The sequence below is a fragment of the Borostomias antarcticus genome (assembly GCF_949987555.1).
Source record: "Borostomias antarcticus genome assembly, contig: scaffold_247, whole genome shotgun sequence".
Taxonomy (NCBI): Eukaryota; Metazoa; Chordata; class Actinopteri; order Stomiiformes; family Stomiidae; genus Borostomias; species Borostomias antarcticus.
The window spans coordinates 20,001-27,500 of NW_028176504.1; the positions used below are offsets into that span (position 1 = coordinate 20,001).

Below are 7,500 nucleotides of genomic sequence, written 5' to 3' on the forward strand. Positions count from 1 at the left end.
CACTCCATCCACACTCTCTCTCTCCACGCTCTCTCTCTCTCTCTTCACACAATCCCTCTCTCTCTCCATTCTCCATCTCACTCCATCCACACTCTCTCTCTCCACGCTCTCTCATTCCTTCTCTCTCTTCACACAATCCCTCTCTCTCTCCATTCTCCATCTCACTCCATCCACACTCTCTCTCTCCACGCTCTCTCATTCCTTCTCTCTCTTCACACAATCCCTCTCTCTCTCCATTCTCCATCTCACTCCATCCACACTCTCTTTCCAAGCTCACTCATTCCTTCTCTCTATCTCTCTCTCTCCACTCTCTCATTCCTTCTCTCTCTCTCTCCCTCCATTCTCAATCTCACTCCATCCACACTCTCTCTCCACTCTCTCTCTCATTCCTTCTCTCTCTCTCTTTCTCTTCACACAATCCCTCTCTCTCTCCATTCTCTCTCTCTCTCTCTCCCTCGTGCTCAGACAGGGAAAGCGGTGTGTTTTGGGTATTTGAAGATATTCATGAACTCGGGCGAATCCCTCTCTGGGATTACGATGTGTCATCCCCACCGTTCTCTCTCATCTCATCAGGGCGTTCCGGTTCTCCTGCCGGCGCCGCGAGAGAGAGAACCCACAGAACCCCGATTTAGAAACAGAACGCTAAGCGGGCCTCGCTCGCGCGTCAAGGAACCGCCTGGGACCGGTTCCACAGCGCCACGCAATAATACATCCATCAAATATTTAAATAAGCACGGGGCTTCTTCATCCTCCTAGCCCGGAGTTGGGGAGGGGGGCGGGGCATTTATCTGAGGGCCTGGAGTCAAGTGTCCCATGTTGGAAGAGAGAGAGAGACAGAGAGAGAGAGAGAGAGAGAGAGAGAGAGAGAAGAAAGGGAAGAGGAAGGATAGGCGACAGAGAAACACATGTTGTGGAAGACGACAAACTGGACACGCTCCACCGGAGTCACCTGGATACGGGAGGATGAATTCAGAGAACGGGCGAGAGGAGAGAGAGAGGGAGAGAGAGCGAGAGAGGGAGGGAGGGAGAGGGAGGGAGAGAGAGCGAGGGAGGGAGAGAGAGAGGGAGGAAGAGAGAGAGAGAGGGAGGGGGCGTGTAGGGTACCTGTGCCTCCGGCAGCGCCACGTCCAGGATGTTGGGCTGACCGCGCGGCTCCCCGTTGTCCAGCCGGGAGAAGATGACCTGGTAGCCCCGGATCTGGCCGTGCTGCTTCCCCTGCAGCGGGGGCTTCCAGGTGACCCGCACCGCCGTGGCGTTCACCGCCTCCACCTCAAGCTTCCTGGGGGGCGCGCCCGGCACTGGAGGAGGGAGGGAGGGAGAGAGAGGTGAGAGGTCACGCTGGGTCCAGGAGAGGGTGTCTCCCAGGGGGAGCTGACGGAGGAGCTTGAGGAGGCAGCGTTGGTGGTGGGGGGGGTCACGTGGAGGTCAGTGGTACAGGGGTTAGCGTTATAGAGAGAGAGGAGGAGGAGGGGGGGTGGGGTGGTGGTGGGGGGGGTGTCTGAGGGACAGGTAATGTCCAGCATGTCCACAAAGCTGCTTTATATGGGACAGCTTTCGTCTGGAGAGAGAACTGTCTGTAAGTACAGTATGAAATATTGAGCAACTTTAAATTTGAACTTTAAAGGCATTAATTATAGACCACTCTCTCTCTCTCTCTCTCCTTCTCTCTCTCTCCTTCTCTCTCTCTCTCTCTCCTTCTCTCTCCTTCTCTCCCTCGCTGTCACACTGCGAACAAGGAAGAAAAGTGAGAACAAGAGGGAGATGGAGGTGGAGATGTTCTGGGGTTCTGCTCCCCTGGGAGGAGGAGGAGGAGGAGGAGGAGGAGGAGGAGGAGGAGGAGGAGGAGGAGGAGGAGGAGGAGGAGGAGGGGGCCCAGTGTGACGCGTGTACAAGGACAGAAGTGACAGGAAGGAGAAAGAAACCAGAGCGGGAGAGACAGAGAGGAAAGAGAGGAAGAGGAGGAGTGTTGAGAGGAAGAGGAGGCGTTGACAGGAAGAGGAGGAGTGTTGAGAGGAAGAGGAGACATTGAGAGGAAAAGGAGGAGTGTTGAGAGGAAGAGGAGGAGTGTTGAGAGGAAGAGGAGGAGTGTTGAGAGGAAGAGGAGGCGTTGACAGGAAGAGGAGGAGTGTTGAGAGGAAGAGGAGACATTGAGAGGAAAAGGAGGAGTGTTGAGAGGAAGAGGAGGCGTTGACAGGAAGAGGAGTGTTGAGAGGAAGAGGAGACATTGAGAGGAAAAGGAGGAGTGTTGAGAGGAAGAAGAGGAGTGTTGAGAGGAAGAGGAGGCGTTGAGAGGAAGAGGATGCATTGAGAGGAAGAGGAGGAGTGTTGAGAGGAAGAGGAGGAGTGTTGAGAGGAAGAGGACGTGTTGAGAGGAAGAGGAGGAGTGTTGAGAGGAAGAGGAGGCGTTGAGAGGAAGAGGATGCATTGAGAGGAAGAGGAGGAGTGTTGAGAGGAAGAGGAGGAAGGTTGAGAGGAAGAGAAGGAGTGTTGAGAGGAAGAGGGGAGGAGAATAGAGGACAAACCACTCCTGACGGTTCGTCAACCTCAAACCCGTCTCAACTGAGGTGGAAAGCAGCAGTGAGAGCTAGTCCATAGAACCAGCAATGAGAGATAGTCCATAGAACCAGCAATGAGAGATAGTCTATAACAGCAGTGAGAGCTAGTCCATAGAACCAGCAGTGAGAGCTAGTCCATAGAACCAGCAATGAGAGATAGTCCATAGAACCAGCAATGAGAGATAGTCTATAACAGCAGTGAGAGCTAGTCCATAGAACCAGCAATGAGAGATAGTCTATAACAGCAGTGAGAGCCAGTCTATAACAGCAGTGAGAGTTAGTCTATAACAGCAGAGAGCTAGTCTATAACAGCAGTGAGAGTTAGTCTATAACAGCAGAGAGATAGTTTATAACAGCAGTGAGAGTTAGTCTATAACGGCAGAGAGCTAGTCTATAACAGCAGTGAGAGTTAGTCTATAACAGCAGAGAGATAGTTTATAACAGCAGTGAGAGTTAGTCTATAACGGCAGTGAGAGCTAGTCTATAAGATCAGTGAGAGTTAGTCTATAACAGCAGAGAGCTAGTTTATAACAGCAGTGAGAGCTGGTCTATAACAGCAGTGAGAGTTAGTCTATAACAGCAGAGATATAGTCTATAACAGCACTGAGAGTTAGTCTATAACAGCAGAGAGCTAGTTTATAACAGCAGTGAGAGCTAGTCTATAACAGCAGAGAGCTAGTCTATAACAGCAGTGAGAGCTAGTCTATAACAGCAGAGAGCTAGTTTATAACAGCAGTGAGAGCTAGTCTATAACAGCAGAGAGCTAGTTTATAACAGCAGAGAGCTAGTCTATAACAGCAGAGAGCTAGTTTATAACAGCAGTGAGAGCTGGTCTATAACAGCAGTGAGAGTTAGTCTATAACAGCAGAGAGCTAGTCTATAACAGCAGTGAGAGCTAGTCTATAACAGCAGTGAGAGTTAGTCTATAAGAGCAGTGAGAGTTGGTCTATAACAGCAGTGAGAGTTAGTCTATAACAGCAGAGAGATAGTCTATAACAGCAGAGAGCTAGTCTATAAGAGCAGTGAGAGTTGGTCTATAACAGCAGAGAGCTAGTTTATAACGGCAGTGAGAGCTGGTCTATAACAGCAGAGAGCTAGTCTATAAGAGCAGTGTGAGTTAGTCTATAACAGCAGAGAGCTAGTCTATAACAGCAGTGAGAGTTAGTCTATAACAGCAGAGAGCTAGTCTATAACAGCAGAGAGCTAGTCTATAACAGTAGTGAGAGTTAGTCTATAACAGCAGAGAGCTAGTCTATAACAGCAGTGAGAGTTAGTCTATAACAGCAGAGCTAGTCTATAACAGCAGTGAGAGCTAGTCTATAACAGCAGAGAGCTAGTTTATAACAGCAGTGAGAGCTAGTCTATAACAGCAGAGAGCTAGTTTATAACAGCAGAGAGCTAGTCTATAACAGCAGAGAGCTAGTTTATAACAGCAGTGAGAGCTGGTCTATAACAGCAGTGAGAGTTAGTCTATAACAGCAGAGAGCTAGTCTATAAGAGCAGTGTGAGTTAGTCTATAACAGCAGAGAGCTGGTCTATAACAGCAGTGAGAGTTAGTCTATAACAGCATAGAGCTAGTCTATAAGAGCAGTGAGAGTTAGTCTATAACAGCAGAGAGCTAGTCTATAACAGTAGTGAGAGTTAGTCTATAACAGCAGAGAGCTAGTCTATAACAGCAGTGAGAGTTAGTCTATAACAGCAGAGAGCTAGTCTATAACAGCAGTGAGAGCTAGTCTATAACAGCAGAGAGCTAGTTTATAACAGCAGTGAGAGCTAGTCTATAACAGCAGAGAGCTAGTTTATAACAGCAGAGAGCTAGTCTATAACAGCAGAGAGCTAGTTTATAACAGCAGTGAGAGCTGGTCTATAACAGCAGTGAGAGTTAGTCTATAACAGCAGAGAGCTAGTCTATAAGAGCAGTGTGAGTTAGTCTATAACAGCAGAGAGCTGGTCTATAACAGCAGTGAGAGTTAGTCTATAACAGCATAGAGCTAGTCTATAAGAGCAGTGAGAGTTAGTCTATAACAGCAGAGAGCTAGTCTATAACGGCAGTGAGAGTTAGTCTATAACAGCAGAGAGCTAGTCTATAACAGCAGTGAGAGTTAGTCTATAACAGCAGTGAGAGTAAGTCTACAACAGCAGAGAGCTGGTCTATAACAGCAGTGAGTTAGCTGCTAGTTTATAACAGCAGTGAGAGCTGGTCTATAACAGCAGTGAGTTAGTCTATAACAGCAGAGAGCTGGTCTATAACAGCAGTGAGAGTTAGTCTATAACAGCAGAGGGCTAGTCTATAACAGCAGTGAGAGCTAGTCTATAACAGCAGGGAGCTAGTCTATAACATCAGTGAGAGCCAGTCTATAACAGCAGAGAGCTAGTCTATAACATCAGTGAGAGTTAGTCTATAACAGCAGAGAGCTAGTCTATAACGGCAGTGAGAGTTAGTCTATAACAGCAGAGAGCTAGTCTATAACGGCAATGAGAGTTAGTCTATAACAGCAGAGAGCTAGTCTATAACAGCAGAGAGCTAGTCTATAAGAGCAGTGAGAGTTAGTCTATAACAGCAGAGAGCTAGTTTATAACAGCAGAGAGCTAGTCTATAAGAGCAGTGAGAGTTAGTCTATAACAGCAGAGAGCTAGTCTATAAGAGCTGTGAGAGTTAGTCTATAACAGCAGAGAGCTAGTCTATAACAGCAGTGAGAGTTAGTCTATAACAGCAGAGAGCTAGTCTATAACAGCAGAGAGCTAGTCTATAAGAGCAGTGAGAGTTAGTCTATAACAGCAGAGAGTTAGTCTATAACAGCAGAGAGCTAGTCTATAGCAGTAGTGAGAGTTAGTCTATAACAGCAGAGAGCTAGTCTATAACAGCAGAGAGCTAGTCTATAGCAGTAGTGAGAGTTAGTCTATAACAGCAGAGAGCTAGTCTATAAGAGCAGTGAGAGTTAGTCTATAACAGCAGAGAGCTAGTCTATAACAGCAGAGAGCTAGTCTATAACAGCAGAGAGCTAGTCTATAACAGCAGTGAGAGTTAGTCTATAACAGCAGAGAGCTAGTCTATAACAGCAGTGAGTTAGTCTATAACAGCAGAGAGCTAGTCTATAACAGCAGAGAGCTAGTCTATAACAGCAGAGAGCTAGTCTATAACAGCAGAGAGAGTTAGTCTATAACAGCAGAGAGCTAGTCTATAACAGCAGTGAGTTAGTCTATAACAGCAGAGAGCTAGTCTATAACAGCAGAGAGCTAGTCTATAGCAGTAGTGAGAGTTAGTCTATAACAGCAGAGAGCTAGTCTATAAGAGCAGTGCGAGTTAGTCTACTGTATAACAGCAGAGAGCTAGTCTATAACAGCAGTGAGAGTTAGTCTATAACAGCAGAGAGCTAGTCTATAACAGCAGTGAGTTAGTCTATAACAGCAGAGAGCTAGTCTATAACAGCAGAGAGCTAGTCTATAACAGCAGAGAGCTAATCTATAACAGCAGAGAGCTAATCTATAACAGCAGAGAGCTAGTCTATAGCAGTAGTGAGAGTTAGTCTTTAACAGCAGAGAGCTAGTCTATAGCAGTAGAAACGGACAGGAGGAAGGAAGGACCAGCGATGGAGGTTCTCGGGTCTCGGCAGAACCGTCAGGGATCAAAGACCTACCGTCCTCTCTGGTTCTGATCCGGACCGGGGCGCTCTCCGGCCCCGGACCCACGTCCGTGTGCGCCCTCACCCACACCTGGTACTCCGCCCACTTCTCCAGCCCCTCCAGCACCACGCTGGTGGCGTCGGCGCCGATGCCGGTGACCCGGTGGCGCTCCGTGTCCTCGCCGGCCGTGGCCTGGTAGCTGACCGTGTAGCGCACGATGGCGCCGTGGCGGCTGGCGGCGGGCGGGGCCACCCAACTCACCTTGAGGCTGGTGGAGCTGAGACTGACCAGGTGCACTTCCTGGGGGGGGGCGGAGGGTGCTAGAGTGGGGGGGGGGGGGGGGGGGGGCAAAACCACACGGGGGGAGGAGGGGGCGGGTCAAGCAAACTACCAACACAGGGATGGGAGGGGGGCAACCGCTGGACTGGGAGACTGGTCTCAACGTTCCATATGACATGATATCAAATCCACCAATCAGTGGGCCGGTTTGGAGCGCTTCGGTACAAAGCAACAGCAAGTGCGTGTGAACAGGGTGTGAGTGTATTAACTTGTGTGTGTGTGTGTGCTCGAACAGGGTGTGAGTGTGTTAACTTGTGTGTGTGTGTGTGTGTGTGTGTGTGTGTGTGAACAGGGTTACTTGTGTTCACAAGTTAACATGCGGAAAGCCTGAGGCTGATTAGAGCCGTTAGAGTTTGTCAGACTTGCCAGACACACACACACCCTGTTCACACACACACACACACACACACACACACACACACACACACCCTGTTCACACACACACACACACACACACACACACACACACACACACACCCTGTTCACACACACACACACACACACCGTTCACACGCACCCACACACGAGCACACACGCACCCTGTTCACACACACACACACACACACCCTGTTCACGCACCCACACACACCCTGTTCACACACACACACACACACACACACACCGTTCACACGCACCCACACACACGCACACACACACACCCTGTTCACACACACACACCGTTCACACACACACACACCGTTCACACGCACACACACACCCTGTTCACACACACCTAGCTCAGCCTCTTAAATACTAGTTCATGGGATTTAGAATACTAAGTAGTGTCTAGTGAGTCCTGAGGAGAAACTATTATATTTCCAGACATCCTCAAAGTCTGTCTGAGTCCATTTCTGATCACGAAACAAAACATGAATCATAAACGTGTGACCAAATCTCACCAGTCCAGGGGAATGAACCAAACACAATCACATGGGATTCTACATAAAGAGAACGCATCAATACCAAGCAAATACATTACCAA

At 48.7% G+C, this 7,500-nt stretch overlaps 1 pseudogene across 1 annotated transcript in view; it reads right to left on the reverse strand.

Annotated features, from left to right (window-relative positions):
* LOC311328426 (receptor-type tyrosine-protein phosphatase F-like) overlaps positions 1–7,500 on the reverse strand; it is a 99,525-nt pseudogene that overhangs the window by 18,824 nt on the left and 73,201 nt on the right. The window contains exons 10-11 of the transcript XR_014631354.1: positions 6,194–6,499; positions 1,105–1,298 (exon numbers count right to left, since the gene is read on the reverse strand). The product of XR_014631354.1 is annotated as a receptor-type tyrosine-protein phosphatase F-like (transcript). The remainder of the gene's footprint in view (positions 1–1,104; positions 1,299–6,193; positions 6,500–7,500) is intronic.